At 43.4% G+C, this 20,452-nt stretch overlaps 1 protein-coding gene across 12 annotated transcripts in view; it reads left to right on the forward strand.

Moving 5' to 3' along the window:
* Positions 1 to 474: 474 nt before the first annotated feature.
* Positions 475 to 20,452, forward strand: part of ATXN1 (ataxin 1) — a 223,412-nt gene continuing 203,434 nt past the window's right edge. For 9 of the 12 annotated variants that reach the window (XM_064443622.1, XM_064443618.1, XM_064443615.1 and 6 more), the window contains exons 1-2: positions 475 to 767; positions 7,120 to 7,243. The gene's annotated coding sequence lies outside the window, so the exon portion shown is untranslated. Of the gene's footprint in view, positions 768 to 1,615; positions 1,713 to 7,119; positions 7,244 to 20,452 lie in introns of those variants that run through there. The other 3 variants (XM_064443616.1, XM_064443620.1, XM_064443617.1) reach the window with 2 other exon arrangements.

The raw sequence follows: 20,452 nt of genomic DNA on the forward strand, positions 1-20,452 counted from the left end.
GACGGCATGCTTCGCTAGCTGCCTCTTCCTTCCCCCTTAAACAATATAGGGTTGGGGTTGGGGTTTTTTTATCCCCCCCCCCCACCCCCCAGCTCATTTCTTTCTGCCTGCAAAGTGCTTTGAGATCCCTGCGACGCAGCCTGTCACAGGAGCGGGGACTTCTCTGGAAGAGCGGCGTGCGCAGGGATTAATCCCGCGGTAGCGAGGCCAGCCTGGCCTTTGAAGTGTTACAACGAGGAGGAGGTAAGTGCCGTGGCGACCCCCCCGTCCCGCCCCCCCCCACGCCCGCCGCACCCCCCCCCCCGGGCAGAGTGCGGCGGCCCCGCAAAGGGTTAAGGCCGCCTTGGCCCGGCGGTGCTGTGCGTATGCAATAATCTGTGTGGCTCTCTTGGCCGCCTGCCAGAGTGTTGCCTTGCCTCCTCCTCCTCCTCCTCCCTTCTCTCCCCCCCCCCCCCCCCTTTTTTGCATGAAGTAGGATCCTTGAGCTGTTGCAGAGGCAGCCAACTGCTCCATATTTGGCTTCTGTTACCCATTTACATGCTGGAGAGAGGAGAGGGAGCGAGCGCTGTACCGCAGACATCATTTTCTACTACAGTGGTGGAGACATCCCGGACCTGTGTCACTGCAGGGGGAAGGAAAAAAACCAAACAAACAAACAAACAAAAAAAAAGCAGACCCAAGCCCCGTGATCAGCTAGGAAGACATTTGTGTGCGAGTCTCTCTCTGACCCCCCCCCCCGCCAACCCCACCTCCACTGACACTTCACAGTAAGTGGCTTTTTCTTCCTCATCTGCTTTTCGCCTTCCTCCCCTTCCCTCCCCCCCCCCCCCCCCCCCCCGGCTTTTTCCCTTGTTCAGACTGCAAACCGCCGGCGATTTCCAGCTGGAAAAACACGGGGCCGGGGGTGGGGGTGGGGGGAGTGAATTGCCCACCCCACGGCGGGGCTATAGCCCGCCTCGCTGCGGCCGAACCCGGCCCGGCCCAGCCCGGCCCGCAGGCCCCGGCTCGGCCCCCGGGGAGGGGAGGCAGGCTGGGAGGGCGACCGCGAAATGGCCGAGGGCGCCGGCGGAGGGAGCGCAGCGGGGGTGCGGGGACACGGTGCGGCCCGCCGCGGCAGCTGAGGGCCGAGGGGGACCGCTGGTACAGCCCTACACCTCCCCTCCCCACCACCACCACCACCTCCGGCTCTTTCCTCACGCACCCCCCCGCCCCGGCCCGGGTGGGGTGTGAGTGGCCGCGGGGAGGGTGGACATTTTGCGAGGCGCGGCTGCCCCTGGTGCGGCGGCCTCGGGGTGTGTGTGTGTGAGGCTGCGCGTGGATGTGTGCGGGGGGGGGGGGGGGGGGGCGGTGCGGTGTCCGTGTGTGTGTTTGGCGACGCGGGGGGGACACACACTGTGTTTGTGCCTGTGCGTGTGCCTCTGTGTGTGTGTGTGCGCGTGTGGGTGCGGGGGGGCCGTGCGGTGCGTGTACGACGGGCGGGCCCGGCGGCGCTCAGCGCAGCGCGGGGCCGGGTGCCGGCAGGGCCGGTCGCCGCCGCACGGCGTATGTAGTACGGGGCTGGGCGGCTGCCGGAGGGTGAATGAAGCGAGGAGGAGGCGGCGGAGGAGGAGGAGGAGGAGGAGGAGGAGGAGGCGGCGCTGGGGCTGGGATGTGCCCGGCAGCAGCCCCGCTCCGCTTCACTCGGGGCCCAAGCTGGCTGCAGACGCCACCCGGTACTGCCGGCCGGGGGAACGGGGGCGGGAGGGGCAGCGCCGGCGGAGGGACGGGGCGGGAGGGCCCGGGAGGAGGAGGAGGAAGAGGAGGGGGGGGGCAGCGGGGGGCCGCCGCCCCGCTGCCCGCCGCGGGGTCCGGCCGGCGGCGTCCCCAGGCGCCCGCAGGGAGCGGGGCCGGGGCCGGGCTTGGGCTTCCCCGCCGCTGCCGCCGCCCCGGGGCTCCGGCGGCGGCCGCTGCCCTCCCGCCGCTCACCTCATCGCCTCGGGGTTTGCTTGGGCCGGGCTGGTGGTTGGGTCGTGGGGGTTTGGGTTGGGTGTTTTTGTTTGGTTTGGGTTTTTTTTCTTCTGTTTTGTTTTTTTTTTTTTTTTTCCTGAGGCATCGTAATTTACCGGCAGAATCCAAATAAATGACCCCTTGTATGTTTGTGGGTGCCGAATCTGTTCGGTGCAATTCCTGAGAATATTAAAGTTTAAATTAAAGCGTGCTGGAAAACATTGGCTCCTACTGTAATAGTAATAGCGATAATAATAAAATGACAGAATTGGGAGCGATTTACATGTTATTGAAGAGGAGGAATTACTGAAGAGTAATAATAGAAAAGAAAACAAGTCGGAAGCCCGTTATATAATGCACTGTGTAGATAACGAGAGCGACAGGCTATTTTTATTTTGTTTACCGTATGCTGTGTAATAGGGACTCCTCTGAGCAGCATCTCTCCCCCGTGAGCCCAAACTCCAGATAGATTTTGGGGAAAAATCGTAAGCATTCCTGATCTGCCCAGGCGAAGAAATCTGTGTTTGTAAAACCTTCCTCCTGACAAACGTTTTCTGTGCACAGACTGGCAAGGGTGCAGGTAGATGACCTTTGCCGGAGACCTTTTCCCTTTCATATGGTAAAGAAATTCATATTTTCTAACACAGGTTACACTTTAACCTTTAACACTCATGGTTATGCATTTTATGCAGTAATGGTTACTTTACGCGTCAGATGTGGTCAGGCGTAGCGAGTTACTCTGCTTACACACCGAGAAGTCAAGGACTTTTAATTTCAGTTTCGAACGAAGCCTTCCCCTAAAGGAAAATCCCAGCTTCGTGTTAATCTATTTCTGTTCGGGTGATGGAGATGGTACACTTTTATGATACGGAGCAAGGGTTATGAATGAGGGAGAGGGAAACTGAGAATGGCCGGGGAAAATATTACGCCGTAGTTATTTTTGCGATGCTGCGAGATAATAGTAAGTTGTAATTGCATGTTATTGCACCTAATTTGTTCATAAAACCGGTCCGGTGTTTTACGGGCAGCAGGTGTTGTTTTTTTTTTTTTTTTTTTCACGGGTGGCTGTAATCTCACTTTTTACATAAGGCGGAGGTCGATAGATTTTCCTCCGCGCTCGCCTGTCTGTCTGTCTCTCTCATCATGTAGCGACATGTCAGCGGCGTAGGCTTTCAGCGTGCTTACTCCAGCCCTCATCAGTCATGTAATTAGATCAGGCTGCCATGGTAACAGACGGTATTCACCGTCCATTCAGGTGTGTGTGCGGCTGGCGGGCGACCCACCGGGCTACTGCTGGCCTTGCGTGTGCTGTGTCGGTGGCGTATGGCCGGCACGGCCAACGCCTTGGGCTTGCCGAAAATTGAAGGATGCCGGCGGTGGTTTCCTAATGGCTGAACTTCTCGGGAAGGGTGTTCATTGCCTACTGTAATGTCAGGCAGATGGAACGGTACGTGGCACGCTTAGCAGGTTAGCCAAATCGTTGGTTCCCCTTGCGTTTGTTATTAGCAAATTAACAAAGGTGTGGTGCTTTGTAAAAATGCTTTTGGCTTTAAAAGCTTGCAATAAAAGTTTCTTTGGAGTTTTCTCTCTTTTTTTTTTTTTTTTTTTTTTCTGGCTGGCTGGTTTAACTGTTTGGTGTCTGTAACGGTGTTTGTGAGTTTGTGACAGCTCCCATCCCAGCATTCCTATTTTAGGCCACAGGCTTGTTATTCTCTGCTCATGTACTGTACTTTAGACCTTTTGACTGGTAAAATGAAAATCAGTGATACCTGGTATAGCTACTGTCAGTTAGGTTTGTTAAGCCTCTTCATAGTTCTTAGCAAGATCTAGGCCCATTTGCATTTTAGGTGAAAGCTGACTTCATTTTCGTGTGATAAAAGACTAAGCATATACTATTAAAAACAATTTTCTCATCAGTAAATAACTCATTTCTGATATTGGTGGTTTTTTGCCTTTTTTTTTTCATTGTGCTCATCAAAATATTATAGCCATAGAGCAGGAGACTTTCTGCCACAAAGTTAGTAAGACCTTGAAAAAATATGCAGTCTGATTAGCTTTGAACTGCATACCGCTCTTAAAAAAAATGTATTTAACCTAGGAATGTATATTTGTCTTTATTCCCAGTATTTGGATACCACTCTTTTGAGTTGCTTTTTCACAAATGTAGGTATAATTTTTTTAAAGGCACCAAATTTGGCCCTCCGTTCTAATGTCATAAGTCTGGAGTGAGTCCAGGGGACGGGATTGTGAGCCACTTACATGGGTGTATATCTAGAATAACTCCATTTATTGGACTTAATCCAGGCATGTAGTAAAGTAACAGAGCTCAGAAAGTGATCTGCTGCATATCACTGTTATTTTCTCTGTTTCTTTTTAACGGCAAAAAGCACTGCGGGCTTAAATAGGACTTTTGCCTCATTAAGGAGCTGCATTAAGTGACTGCAGAAGTGGTTAACACCCCTATTCCAGTCACTAATCTTCTGTGCACTTACACTACTATTGAACTTGGCCCAGAGGATTTTGTGTCTCGATGATGAGAAATCATCAGCACCCACAGCTCCCAAGCGTTTGTAGTACCAGGCTGGAACATAATGCAATCCAGAAATATCTCAGTAAAATAGATATTTTAATCGCTCTGATGGTAAAGCACCGGAGCTGGAGGAGGTAATGAGAAATGCCTGTTGGTGGGTTCAGCTCTTGCAGCGCCAGGCAGCTGGCAGTCTTGCGTTCGGTGTGACAAGTTTGCAGGTCTCAGCCTGCCTGCCCCACAGAGGCATTTCTCTTTGGAGGGGCGAGGGGATGGGGAGTTCGTGGGCAGTTTCCTACACTCAAAGTGCAGCTTTTCAGCGCCGCGACTAACTCGCCCTTCTTGTTAAGGGAGAATATCCTCTGCAACCGCCTCGGTTTTGGGCCTCTGTACCAAGGAGGTGGCTTGCAGTAGAGGAGCCTGTTGGGAGGATGGGCTGGAGGGAGCGGAATAATTGTGTGCAGGACGACTCCTGTAGAGCAAGCCTTTGTGTGCTGCGTGCTGCTTATACATATTTTATTGTAAGACAAATTACCTGTGTGACTAAGAGCATTAGAAAGTAATTATTTTCAGAAAGACCGTATATACATAGCTAAAAGACTTTTCGAAAATAAACAGTGCAACTTTTCTCCCTTGCTCTTCTGGCCTGATTGAATTTATTTAGAAAGGTTGAAAAAACTAGTATTGTTTTAAAGGAGATTTACAAGAGACCTGGAATTTCACTTAACAAAAATTTTTATGTAATAGATCCAGTGGCCTAGTTTCCTGTTAATTAAGAAAATAGACAAATGCAGTCACCTGAAAAGCAACTAAGGATTTAAACATCAGAATTTAAAAAATAATTGTTTTAGGAATGTAGCTAGTAAAACAAAATCAAGGCCACATTTTTCCCTTGCTGAAGTTTAGCAGCACATCTTAGTAGATGGCAGTCAGGATTATCATTGTCATTGTTCATAGGGGTGTGCTGCTCCTGTTGTGGTGCACTAATTGAAGGGGAAGCACAATAAAGAAGCATGGCAGGCTCTAGAGGAAATGCGTGTCAGAGTTGCATAGATGGTCTGAAGCACTGGCTGGCTGCAAACGTACTCCAGCATGTGAGCCAGCTCACACTGATGCCGCTTGAGAGGAGTCGGGCTATGTGACAGCCTTAGCCAAGCGTACAGGTTGTGGATGATTTGGCTGCTTTGGAGGAGTGTACAGGTACAGCGTGTACAATTCACACGGTGCAGATAACAGATTTAGTTGTAGGTCTCTGCTGAGACTGCTGTAACCAACTCTGCTTTAACAAATGAAAATGTAATCAGCATGAGAAACAGAAGTATGACAGGCTTGGCACAGGTAAATATTTCATTGCAAAGAAATGGCATGCTATATTCCAGTGACTTCAATAGCCTAAGCTTTGCAAACTGAAAATCCTGATCTCATCCTTTCTTTTTACTTTTATGCAAGGCTCTAAGTGCAATAAATAAATAAATAGGTATTTGGAGAAAGGCACTGTATTTTGGAGTCTTGTTCAGCGGTTCGCATTCTTTACATAAAGAAGTTGAAGATTTTTACTTGGTTTTGGCTGAGCTGATACATGACTCATGTTTTAGAATGCAAGAAACTTTGCAGACTCCTGACTTTTGCAAAAAGACAAAAACCAGGTCGATGACCATAATTCCTTTCTGACCTCGGTGTATGTGTTGAGAATGTAATGCTTCATGTTTGGGCTTTTCTTTTTTTTTTTTTTCCTCAAAGCTGTAGTCTGCGGTGGTTGTACAACACATGCAAATCTGTGTGTGCATTGGTCCCAGTCTGCAAAGTTACTTTATAGTACATGTCCCAGTGAGGGTTTTGCCTGAATGAGGATTGATTAAAGAACCTATCTGGAGTTAAGTATGTGTGTAAATCCTTCCATAAATAGGCACAAGTAAGTATGCTCATAAACTGAAACAACAAAAATGCTTCTCAGTGAGGGAGAAATGGTCCCACTAAATCCTTTTATTGTCCCAAGAGCGATAAAAATATTTGGTGAGATTCCAAGTGAAAAAACAAAATGTATTTTGTTTAATATGTGATGTCAGCAGAAATTCAGTGCCGGTGCTTTGTAATTTTACTGAGCAAAAATACAGAAATAGAAAAAAAATCACATTGGTTAAGTTTTCCTTTGCTTATATTATTTGGCAATTTGCAGTAATATGCATCGACTCTAGCATGCCACCAGTAATGACAAAATAGTGCACAAGCTAATGTCAAATTGCCAAAACTGATTATTTTTCTCCTAATAGTAGTAGTTGCAGCAGTATGTTTTCTGGATGATGCCCCTCCTCAAATAAAATATGTTCTGTTGGCAGTGAAGACAGTCATCTCAACTCGCTTATGATTCTTCACCTCATTAAGATCACATTTAGGAAAAGAGCACTCAGTTTGAATAAATGGGCTTTGCTCTCTACTGGATGTGCTCTGTCTGCAGGATTAAAGCTGTAGTTTATTTGTGCTTGAGTAGTAGCAAAAGCAGTCTCAGTCTTCACTGGGATGTCGTAGCAAGTTGTAAATTGTTTGACTCTTAACTGTGTTTTTCTTTCTTTTTATTTTGGATTCCATCTCCTCAACTCCTGGAATAGCAGTCACATCGCAGGCCAAGCCAGATGGGCAAGCAATACAAGCTGTGAATTTATTCTTGACCCCTGTAGGACAGTGACCACCTTCATTTTTGTCTTCACCATACAGATATGCACTGCCAATAAGGTGAGCATATAATGCTTTTTATTTCCTCTAACAAGTGTACACTGTCTGCTCTGGGCTTTAATCAGTGTGGACACCTTACCAGTATCTGTACGATTACCTACCTGTGATACATTTGTACTTCCTTTGCCTGGCAGTAGAGGTCCTTGAGGAACTCTTGTCAGAAAAATTCCTTTAACTCTGCTGACTGAGTTTGGTGACTTACAGGACAGTGGGCTCCAGATGAGTGGTTTTATGTTCACCTCAGGTCAGAGCATATTCAGTTACTAAAAGACAATAGTATGAATGGAAAAGTTTACAGGCTTTGATTTTTGTTGTAAAATGCCACGTGTAAAATTGTATAAATCCTTCCTGTGCTTCTATGAATGTTTTCAGTGGTTCTTGTTGCTCACAGCCTGCTTGACTTTTCCAGCATCTCCACTTCCTCCTGTGCACTAAACTTTGTCTGGAATAAGGATACTTCCCAGGATAACTAGTCGCTACTAATGTGCCAGGGTGTCCTCTGTTCTGGTTTGAGGAATGTTTTCAGTTCTTCTGGTCTTTTTCCCCTGAAATACTGTAGCCAGACTGGATGTAATAGTGCACATATATCAGCCTGCTCTTACTCTCTTCCCTCTCTCCTTCCCATATGGTTGTGGAGAATACCTTGAAAAACCTAAGTCTCAAGGCTCACTGATCATACTGCCAATAAAAAGAACATAAATTTTTATTTTATTTCTTTAATCTGATTGTCATTAAGCCAGCCTGGTTTTTTGGACCTGTTGTATGACTTTTGAGTGCTTGGGATTGGCAATACTGCTCATGCTTAAAGAAAACAAGATAAAGGGTCATAAGAAAATTGCCTGTGTCTTTAAATAAAAGAAAATGAAATGTAGTTGTTACGTGCAGAAAATCAATGGATTATTTTTCTGTTTACAGCCAGAAAACTTAATTACCAAAGCATTCTGTTTATGAGGGGCTGATCAGAAAGTCTCCATTGCAGAATAACTTTTCTATGACTTGCTGTATACATGAAAAAGTATGCAGCACATAATTTACATTTTATTGTGGCTGCAGGGAGGGGTGCTGTGCTTTACAGGGAAGCTGTCTAAGCAAGTAGTTACATGCAAAAACATGCCTGTTACGGTTTACAAATAAGCTTGAATGGTGGGGGTGGATTGTAATCACTATATCTCTTCAGAGGAGTAAGAATTTCTTGAGAGTGAAAAAGCAGACAAAGTGCCCATGTGCTGACACATTTCTTCTTTCTGTTTTGGAAGAAAACTGACTTGGTAGCAGCTATTGACTTGGGAGATCAAATAGAAGGAAGCTTTTTGTTATGACATTATAATTTCCACAAAGCATTTAATTTTTTTCAGAATTAGTTTGGGTTGTATGAAATTGTATTTATTTCCAGAAGTGATTACTACAGGAAAGGCTTATATCTCTTAATTAGAAGAAGTAATCATTTATAGTGTGTTGGTCAAATCCTATGAATAATCAGATTGTGTTATCCACAATGTATTGCTAAGTTACCTAGAATATTTTAGCATCTGGCATTTCCTGCCGTTGCATGAGAAAGAATATATTAGATGTTAAGCAAACATTTTGGATAAAAAAAAATATAACCTACTTAAGTCTGGTGCAGACGCATGACAGGAATATAGTACTATGCTGCTTCTTTCTGTACCAGTGAAGCTCGAAGTATAGTGTTGTATTTGTGGACTTTGGGTCAGATTTGTTTTGGCTTCTTTTCTTGTTGTTGGACATTTTAGTCACTGACTTTGGGGTACCTCTGTTTGCCTTATTAGTTAGTTCTCATTTTCTCTAGGGAGTGATAAAAAATCAGGCCCACCATATAATTAAATTATAAATAAAAGTTATCAGGGTAGAGACTGCCTGCTTACAAACGTTCTGTCACTGGATGTAACAGGCAGGAGCTTGCAGTAGTAACACATGAAAGAAACGTGACCTGGTGCTGTGCAGCGAGCCGCCACAGATAGGTTTCACAGCTCAAGACAGAGAATTGCGCGCTAAGATCTTTTCTGGCTTTCAAATTTGTTTCAGGGTGAAGGTGGAAACAGCCCCGCTCTGTTTTAGGCAGACCTGGGTTATTGCCACAGAGTTTGTCAGAGGGGCCGAACATTGGGTGCATTCAACTGAACGCATCCAAAATCAGATCTCAGAAACCTTACTTCAGGCCTAATGGCCGTACACGTATGTTCATGGCTTTACTCGTGTGAGGAATTCATGGCTTCAGGGAGTAATGTTGCTGTTGTGTGTGAGCTCCGGGTGTGCTTACCCTTCCAGTTCTAGCAGCATTATTGTCGAGCCTGCTAAGCATCTTCCCTGAATAAGGACATGGGGATTAGTAAAAATAAAATAAAAATAAAAAAATAGAGATACAGCTATTTTTTTAATAATGACTTTAGTTAATTTTAGCCTGTTCTAAAAAACCTAGAATTATTGCTATTTGTTCAGAGTGTGCACTGCCTCCTTCCACGTAGGCAAATGACTCAGTGCTTTCTTTTAAACAGTTGTGTTGAGAGGATTTTGCAAGAGACACTGGATGTTTTAACAACCAAAGAGTTCTTTTCCACTGTCGAGTCACTTAATACTATAATATGATTAATAGATATTGGGTTGAATTTACAGCCACAGCCCATTTGTAAGAATTTTTTTTTCCTGTTTTTTCCCTAAGTATGTCTGTACGCTACCTAGTATGGGGTTTTTTTTACATAAGACATAATTTCTGTTTTATGTAGACTTCTGGCTACTCCTCTCTGTAAAAGGACAACAGTCTGTCCTTTTAAAATACTTTGTAGGGAACATAAAAAGAGGTAATCTGTCTCTATATTAGTGTGTCCAGTGGTGGCTTTTTGATTGCCACATTGGTGTCCTTTTATCCTAGCTGGTTTTATTTCTTCCCTCTCATACTGTTTAGTAAGGCCTACGATAGCTGTAGGGCCAAAAGAAGGTATGTGATGGAGATTTTGAACATATTAGAAGCACAAATGAAACGGAGATTTGACCTAGATATAATAGGATAGTAGTTAGAAATAATTTTTTAAAAAACTTTTTTGTGTGTAAGTGAATAACTGTATGGTCAATTAAATGAAGTGACGTGAGTGCAGACTGACATCTTAGAATTGAGGCTTTGCCATCGCCCCAGCCCTACCCCCTCACCTCAGCCCTGACCTTTCACGTTTTTGCTCTGTTGTTCCTTCAGCAGATACTGAAGCCCTGGTGTCTGACTGATTGAAAGTTTTATAACGTGGTCTAAAGTGTAAATGGAGTTGGGTCTAGTGATCTGTCTACATAAAAGCACGAGGCTCATACCAAGACCTGAGGTTTGATTGACCTTCCAACTTCTGTTTTGAAAGGGTGTATCTGCAAATGTCATAAGACACTTGCTGTCCCACGCACTGTAACTTGTTAGCATTACTTTATAAAGTATGGGCTTTCAGATGTTGAAGTATTAGAGAGACAGAGAACTTCTACGTGCTGAGGGCTGAAAGTGGTGAGATGACTAGATGTGATGTGCAGTTGTGTATCAGCCTCAGCATCTGTGTGTGCCACCCTCCTGGCCTCTCCCTCGGCATTGTGTGTTGGGGCAGGGATGTGCTGGTGGGTTTTGCTGTGCCTGGAAAGCAGGGGTATGCTTCCGGTTGAAAATTAGCCCAAGTGGCAGCATCAGGATTTGAGTGTGTTAGCTGAAGGGTTTCTCATGGTGAGATACTGTGGTGGAGGCAAGCCCTAAGTTTGATAATTCCTTCTTTATTTTCTGATCAGATACTTAGCAGTAATTGACTCATTTTGGGACTAGCTGAAACCCTGACCTAAGGATTTATTGAGTTACTCTTCGCTCTATAAAAAGTAAAAATGTTGAAGTGTTTCTCACTCATATTGGCATGTGGTTGTGATTGTTACCGCATTTTTGTTTGTCAGGTACCCACACGTGAAGGCCCTTGTAGTTTTGTAAATGTAACATTTCTGTGAGGCCAGCTACTTAAAAGAAAGTTAGGCTTTAATGGAGAAAGAGAATTACAAAAAGCAGGCTTAATCCTCTTTCACTGTGCTTGGAATTTTTGTGCTAGTGAATATTTTCTCATTGATGCAGTTCCCTTTCAGTGCCATGTGTAGTAACTGAGTAGAGAGTGATTTTTCTTATTAATGTGATAGTAAAGGCATTTCTCCTCTTCCTTAGCCCCTGAGCACATCCCCTGCTTGGTACTGTGCTGTGCTCGTAGCTTTCCCCAGATAGTCTGACAGCAAGTAGATCCAGAATAGTTTGATAGTTCACTGTATGCAAGAGGAAAAAAAGAAAATCCTAGTGGATTATTGCACTAGAAGAAGTTGTAAGTTGATTCTCCATGTACCACTAGCAGTTAAAAACCCATAGCACTAATGATATGTAATGCATTTTTATTTACAGACTAGTAGGCTCTACTCTGACATATGACTAACAGGGAAGCCCCTCCCTTTAACAGTTGTATGTCATCTGCTTCAGAGAACTAATTACTTGGCAATTCCCATTTGATAATTCCCTCTTTATTTTCTGATGAGTTACTTAACAGTGATGAGCTTGTTGAGCAGAATACCATGCTTAATCTGTGCTTCAGAAACTACAGTGCGGGCCTGGGGATATCATTGTTTTCTAAATGCTGTTTAGCCTTGCCATAGGAACACTGAAACCACACTAAGACATGTTAACAGTTCACAGTTAACGGTAAGCTTAACGTGAGTGATGCGCAGCATTTGCCAAAAAATAAGAGAGGGGTTTAGATTACTGTTGCACTGCAAACAGGATGTTAAATACATAATTTCTCCAAAAAACCAAACCAAACCTAACATAATTTAGACATTAAGAAGCAGAAGCTTGTGTCAGAGGTATCTTGTGCGTGTCATTTCTCCTCTCCTCTGAAATAACCAATTTAAAGGAAATCTTCTTTTAAAAGAACCCACTGTTTCTTGTAATACCTGTTTAACAGTTCAGCTGATACTGGTGATTGTTGTGATGTTTTAATATGAGATACTTAAATTATCACTGTGTTTTCTCTGCCGTTACCTGTCTTTTTTACTCTTCCCCAATCCCTTTTTACATTCTTTTACTCTAGTGGCCACAGCAACCCTTGTTTCTAGCTGGGGAATGCATTACAAGTCTCACTGCTCATTACAACATCACAGTGTTCCTAGAGGGTACCCGAGTTCAGCGGTGCTTAGCTACAGCGCCAGGCGAGGGGATTTATGGGGTGAAGTGACATCAGCCTGCTCATGGCAGTGCTGGTAAGGTCAAAGTGAATCTCTCTTGCAGATCAGGAGTCAGATGGGTCCTGTTCAGACCTAGTGTCTCTGAAATTCAACTGTGTGAAACCATGCTGTTGAGTTTGATTAAAATTTTATTATTGACTTCAGTAGAGGAAGGTTTGAGAATCAGCTACAGTCTGGCTACACTTTGGCTGGTGGCGTTATCCCACCGATACTGATACCTGAAGAATTGCATTTTGGCTGAGCCAGTGCTATCAGCTGAGAATCAGGCTATTTTTTCTTTTACTTGAACAAGAATTGTAGTATTTTGCCTATTAGCTCACATGACATTGCATCATCAGGCTTGCTGATTTATTAGATATGCACAATGATATCTCTTGGCCAGTACTGTCACAGGCTTGTTTTATCAATGAGAAAAATGCATTTGTACATAGTTACATGTGTTTTTTGTAAAATTAATCAGAGGAACAGTAATTTTATGAAGCATAGCATTCAGAACAGATTAAACTGCTTTAATTGTGTTCATGAAGTACACCAGCTATAAAATCTTTTGAAAGGAATATTAATCAAGTTGATCAAAGGTGGCTTGAAGTACAGAATTCAAATACGAACACAATTACTTTCTATCTGTCTGTATGTTGCTGTAGCTTGGGAGGTTATTTTTTTTTTTAATTTTTAAATACAAAAATAAGATCCATTTTGCTTTTTGGATTTCTTTTTACCTACAGAATGTGTCACTTTAAAAAAGCAAAGATACAAGAGGGTAAAATAGATAAAATTTTGCATTTTATAAAATATAGTAAGTAGGGATCATAATAAAATAAGAAGTTGAAACCAAACAGAAGGTCATTGAACCATTTTTCCCAATTTTTTTAAATTTATTTTTTATCCTATTTAATTTTTTTTAATGACTCAGGGTATTTGAGGTAGTGCTGTATAGGCATTGCTGAAAGCAGAAATCCTCCATAAGAACATTAAAAGAAATATGACCATGAGCAGAATGTCCCACCTGTGATCTGAAAGGTTAGCTTACACACCTGGGAATTGTCCCTTGACACATCCTTCTACGAACCATTATAGCTGTTGTGGGGTGACCTGCATCCCGAGCTGTGGCGTCATAGTCTTTTTCCAGAGGCAGCCAAAGAGTTATTAGATGGTGATTTGGGCTGGTCCAAACCACCTGCCCAGAGGTGGTCTGTCCACCTGTGAATTGTCCAAACCACCGTCTGTTCACCTTCCTCTTTGGGCTTAGCAGCATTTCCCCAAAGGCTGAGACTCTACTCAGGCAGCATTGCCTATGATTTCGGAAGAGACTGTGTGTAGGGGCTCCAGTTTTGGCCCAGAGCATTTTCTTCCCTCAGCAAGGAGAGGCAATGTTGCTCATCATTAAGACTGAACTTTTGAATAAAATGTTTGGCCCCAGACACACAGATACTGGTATTTCTATCAATAATTATGCAAATAAAACACTACCATATGAATACTGTGAATATGATCTTTCAGTTAACACAAGTTTTTAATTACATACTAATGTCTTAAGATTTGAGCATCTGGTTTAAAACAAACAAACAAAAACCAACTAATTAACATACAGTGGAGGTTTTTCTGTTGACAACTGCTGTTGTCTCCCTGACACCCAAATGAAATGGTACCTTTCCCCCTACTTCATTACACATGAGAGAACTAGTACATCCTAGATTTTGTATTTCTTTCCTCTAGATTCTCTCTCCTTTTTTTCCCACCAGCTACCCTGGCCTATGTTAGCATGACTCCTCTGTGAGCAGCACTTGCTGATGGAATAGCCAAAGATGAACTGGTGGATCTGGGCAAATGTTTTGTCTTTGCATCTCCTAGTTTTCAGAACTGAGAAGCTGCTTCACCTCTTTGTTTAGGTCTTGTCTGCCTCTTCTTTGAATCAGGGATGAGTTTCAGGTTTCCTGCTTACCAGTCTTGCTAAATTTTCTTGGATTTCTGCTGTGATCTGGCCTGATATTTTTGTTGTTGATGACACAGTCTTGGCAATCACTTGTGATTTTCTTTGTGAACTTGACAGTTGATTAATTAAATTGTGGGGAGATAAGTGACACAGCAGCGCCGTCTCTGTAACTTGTGTTTTGAGTCTGCATTCTATTTTATGGGGAAAGAGGGTGATGGTGGGTCTTATGGACCAATAATCTATATTTTAAAATAGCACTGTGTGTTTGTTTGGATAGCGCACAAGCATGTTATGCAGTGACTTAAAATATATGCGATACTACAATACCGAAGGAGTATTTTGTTCCATATTTGCACAAGCTGACAGAATAACTCAGTCGTGGTACCTGGTTATCAGCTGTGAGAATGATGCAAACCAGCATGGGTATATCCGACCATTTGTTGGTTGCCGCCAGTTTGTTTTGATTGCAGCTCACTGGCAGATTCAGGGGGAATACAGTGTGTAGTGACTGAGTGATTAAAGTAATTCCTGATTGGAAGTATGACATTTGTTACATGACGCTACTACCCAGGTGTTGTTATCTGGTTAGAATACAGCCAGATAGGGCCCTAAGGAAAACTGAGGTGGGTAGAAGGTTTATAGTAAGCATCTGAAATATATTAAACAGCAGCAGTCAAGTATGTCCCTGTTACCTACGGAGTCAAACTTGTTGAATATCACGTTGGCTGTATGGAATGGAAGAAATGCAAACTAAGACACACTTCTGCTATGAGTGCAGCTCTGCTATGAAGTACGTTCATCTGAGCTGTCAGCTGGCTGGCTGCAGTGTTTGGTGCTGTTTATACAGCTCAGCCAGAGTGTCTCTATGAAACCAGTAGTGCTGCTCAGCCTGTGCTGCAGCAACCAGGTTTTTATGCTCCTTATCTTGTTTAACGTAAACTGTGCATGTTGTGCGTCGTGCTGAGGTGCTCAGACAAAGGCTGTGGTGGAGTAAGGGGTCAGGTTCCCACCTCTGTTACTTGGACAGTTTAAATGGAACCGGATGGGTGTAAATGTGGTGTGACAGAGCATGGGATCTGGCCTGGGGTCTTTGAGGGGTGTCAGGGCCCTCTGGACTCAGGCTGGCAGGCCTGCGTTGCTATTCAGACATTGCTTGGTTGGTGCTGCAGCAGTTGAGCTTTAGCTTGGCTTTTCTTCCAGGCAAAGAGGGAATGAAAACTGTTCCTCGGTCAAGCGTCATTGGTGATCTTTCTTCTCTGTGCTCTTTATAGATCCCAAGCAGTATTTTGCCCTTTCATCCTTCTGTCCTATTTTAACCTTTTCCAGGCTTTATTCTTTTGCTACTGGCCAATTAATTGTTCTTCGCACCCCCTTCTCTACTGAGATTCTCCCATGCTCAGCAATTCTTGCTGCTGTGTACCTGACCTACTTGTACGGCTCCCTCACCAGGTTCGTTACCTGCAATATACTTTGTGTGTTGGCCCTTTCTTCAACTTGATTTTTGTGTGTGTTTCCATGTGTCTGAAATCCATTTCTGCTCAGAGGGTTTCAATACCTCAGTAATTTTCTGCAGAATTGCAAATTTGAATGTTGTTTCATCTACTTCTCTTCCTTCCTCATTAGTCATAGCTGGATTCTGAGCTTTACAACCCTGATGATCTGCCTGGACAAGCCTTTCATGCCATACAGCCTTCCCCTTCTCCTCTTGGGAATAAACCCTTTATTTCTTCTCTGCAGCTTCACCGTGGGTGCCCGTTTCCATGGCCGAACATTGGATTTTCAGTCCTGTGTTTCCCTGCCAGTCTTCCCTGGCTTCCAGTGGTAGTGCCTCTTCAGCAGGCATCTTGCTTTTCAGGCTTGTCAGCTGGTCTCTAACAAATCAGTTGTGTATACTTGTTTGTATAATATTACACTGTGGCAGTGAAAAAAAAAAAATAAAAATTGAGTTGTTTTCTCTGCACCTGAGCATGGAGGAGGGGTGTGTGTCATTCGTTCATAAGATAATAGGGTCACTGTTACTTTATTATCATATCACATGGTCTGCTAATCAAAGAATTCTTTTACTGTGCTAATAGCAGCATTTCAAATTGTTAATGTCAGTAAGCTTTAACAATGTAATATAATTTTGAAATATCATGCTGGTGAGACAAAAGTAACAGCCTGGCTAGTTTTCCTTGTGTTTCCAGTCGTTTTCATACCGTGACTCTGCTCCAGTGGCAAAGTTCTGTAGTAGCAGGTTGCAAAACTTTCAAGATAAAATGTAAGCTAAACCAAAAAAGAATGTTTGAAAAGCACTTCATTCAGAAAAAGAAAAGAAATTGAACATGGTATGCATTTTGAGTGAGGCTCTTCAGTGAGGGAAAAATTCCTGGACTGCTATGGAGGAGTATAGGAATGAAGCACCGTTCCATTGAATGAGGGAAGTTCACAGAAGGTATGAAGTGAAAAATGTGAGGGTTTTTTTGTGTGTGTATCACTGTGTTTTTGCCAAGAACTGAGTATTGAAATGATAGTGTGGTGACAGTAGATATAAAAAACCCCAATTTAATAAGCATTTTGGTTGATAATTTTGGAGATTATACGTTTTCTCAAAAAAAAAACCAACAGGCTTTTGACTGAAAACTGTCAAAAATAATGCTTTTGTCTGAAAATTTATACCTCTTCTTGTTATAGGTAACACCAAAAAAGATACAAATGAAAGGATATTAGAGGAAAATACATATTTTCCAAATGGATTTACTCAGTGTATTTAAGAATAGCTTAAGTATAGTTAGTTTCACTTTTCCGATATGTAGACAGTTTCCCAAGGTGAGAGAAGCATCTGAAAAAAAAAAACCAACCACATGCTTATAAGATTATAAAAATTGGTGCAGGAAGCTTAGAGGTATGAGTTACTACTTTTAAAATCCTTCATTAGAAACAAGACTAGACTCCATATTGATGGAGTCCTTTTAAAGGCAGTGCCCTTTTAATCAGCAAACAGGTCCTCTGTGCATCAAATAATTAAAAATAGAGCAAAGTTTCTGAACAAGGCGTCTGGCAGAAGCGTCTGTACTTCCATCTGTGCATGATTAGCAGAATGTTTCATGATATTTAAATAGCATAAGCTTTGCTCTCTTTTTTATTATTTGTTGTGCTGAAGACCTGTTTGCTTGTTAAGTGGTCTTTTTTGAATAGTTACTGGCAAGGAATCAGGAAAGTGTATGAAGACATCTTGTACACACTGCAAATGCCAAATTGTCCCTTTTTTCCAGAGAGACACTGCCCTTACTATTTTTTGTGATAGGAGTCTTACAACATCCTTCACTTGGTTTTTAAAATTTCTTACGGGCCAGCTCATTGCAGAGGGAGTTTAGCATGTATTGTGGTCAGTGCCCATGGTTTCACTGATATTGCTATTATTTTTATAACAGTGGAGCTCAGAGGCATGTTACAGTATGAGTACGCACCAGGGTGTACGTGTGGCGGTTCAGATCTGCAGCTTTTGCGGGCTGTGCGCGGGAGCCATGCGTCTAATCTGCTGCGCACACTACTCTGAAGCCTTACCCTTTCAGCAGGGACGTAATCAGCCAGGCAACAGCTTTCCAAGTGGTTTTGAGGCCTTAAACCGGGACTCCTCCTTGCTGGCGGTCATTCAGCATCGGATTGTGTGCTCTTCGTCTCTGGCTAGCAACACGGCGCTTTGCAGTTGTAGCCACTGATTTCCCTTTGTACTAGTAAAGTTTTTGTGTGTGTGTTTTAGAGAGACCTGAACAAGTAGGTATGCAGTGAAAAGAAGCCATGGCCTGGGTGCTGAGTGTGTTGCTGTAGTGGGTTGAGGGCAGTTTTGTTACGTGCAAGTGCCTGGTTGTTTGGAGTCGGCAGGCTGGTAGGGAGCTGAGACACTCCGATGGGGTCAGAGGTCTTTTGTGGAGAGCTGATATTCAGTCTTTGGACAATTTGCGTTCTTGGATGGGCATGGAAAACAAGAGCTTTTGTGGCATGTGTAAGTGGGGTTTACTTTGTAGCTGGGTTTTTTGTTGCCTTTTTTTTTTTTTCTTCTGGTGTTTGAGAGAGGCTGTGGTGTGTGATGTGTGAATACTGACCTGGGTCATATCAACTTCAGTTCAGGACTTCAGAAGAAATTGTGGTTACTACTGAGAGCAAAGCTGTTCACCTGTCAACATAAGTCTATAAACTGCATGTTTGTATCTCAGACAAAACACTGAGAAGCTTTGGCCTTGGAGAAAGAGCCTGCTATGAGCTTCCACGTAGGGTTCATCTCACCTAGCTAGTGCTGTGTTACTGGTGTCTTTCATGCTGTTTCTGGCCCAGCTTTGCAGAGCGGAGTGCTCTGGGGTCTCAGAGCAAGGTCTCCTCAGCAGGGTTATATCTTATGTGGGCGAGGCACTGGAAATTCAGAGGCGGGGCAGTGGTAGGACCATTTTGCAAATGCCTGTCCATCGTGTGGTTTGGCTTCCAGGCACCCAGGGAGGCCTGAAGATGAACGAGTAGATGCAGAGGAGTTCTGGAAGGACAAGAGAAGGAACAGTAATATTTTACTGTAAAAGCTCAGGGTAATGTGTGTGCCTGTTCCTTCAGCTAGACCTTACAACTAGGGCATGAAGCAGTTCCACTCACATTTTACCCACATCACTCCTAAAAGCTGTTAATATTGGTCCCCTTAATAACTGAGTTCTGCAGAAGGAAGAATTACTTCTAGAGCTGATTCTTGATCAGTGCAGTTTGGTGGGCCTAATACTAGCATCCGTCCAGGAACAGGAAGGAGAAGGAAGGCTCGGGCTCATTTTAGAAAGATGTATAAAGTTGTGTTGGTAGGTTGGTTAAACCAAGACAAGTTTTGTGTTTTGCTCCTAGTACTTTTTCTCAGAGCACACCATAATGTTTTTTTTTTGGAACATAACATTCAGCTTATGTTGTGAATGAGAATTAATTAACATTAGTATGAATTGCATATTGTCCAATGGAATTTGTTTTTCTGTGTCTTCTGTCATGCTGAAGGTACTTCAAATGCTTTAAAATAATGAGTTCAGCTGTAACAGTGTGGTGGCTTTGTAGACAATCATAGCTGTCCTGGGTGCAACAGGAGATCCAATTCAAGGATGGTTTCACTGATTGGAGTGGGAAGAATACTGGTTGTGATGGTAGTATTACCCCTGCTATTTTTTAAAAAGTATTTGTGACAGGCTCCTCATTTTGGCAGACTGGATTTTTCTGTTTATTACTTAATTTATAACTCTCAATGCAGTATAAACAGAATGATGAAGAATTGCAGGGCACATTATTCACGAGCTGTTGTTTAAACCACATTGTTGCATTTCTAGCCCTGATTATTTCACATCATGACATACTACATGAAAAAGCTGGTAGCCCTTGGCTTCCTGAAACAAAACCAAAGCTTCCTTTTGTGACCCTGCAAAAGCGCATTGTAGCAAAGCAGGTAAACCGGATTTCAACCTAAGATGGTAGGATCCTGTTGATTTGTGTGAAAAATGAGGGTTCCGTTGGTTGTCTGCAGATCTCCGGAGGAGAGGGAGTGCCTTGTATCACTCAAAAACAATTCCTTTCAGCTGGCTGGAGAGAAGTGTGGATAGCATCCAACATACAGACGTCCCCAAGTACAAGGATTATAATGGAAATGTTGATGACCAGTCAGTATAGAGATATTAGCAAGTATTTATATAACTCAGAGTTGTTGACTACTGTAGATATGTTGTTTTAGGCCCTGTTCCCTCTGGCATTCTTCCTGTTGACTTTTGGAGGGTTAGGATCAGACCCCTTTGGCTCAAATTTGGAGTGAAGTTAATTAGGACTGAAAGAAGCGTGCATGTTCTGAAGTCAGCCTCCAGTTTCAGAGGGGAGGACAGTGGAAATAACTGACCTGTACAATGATACTGAAGTACTTTATGGCATGATCAAGCCATATACTGAAAACAAAGCTTGCCTTGAGTTAATTGGGATATTTCATTTTGACCTGTAGCTTGTAATGTTTTCTGTTAATGGAAGGCTTGTTGTGGTTTTTGTGCATT

This window comes from Phalacrocorax carbo, chromosome 2, assembly GCF_963921805.1.
Source record: "Phalacrocorax carbo chromosome 2, bPhaCar2.1, whole genome shotgun sequence".
NCBI lineage: Eukaryota > Metazoa > Chordata > Aves > Suliformes > Phalacrocoracidae > Phalacrocorax > Phalacrocorax carbo.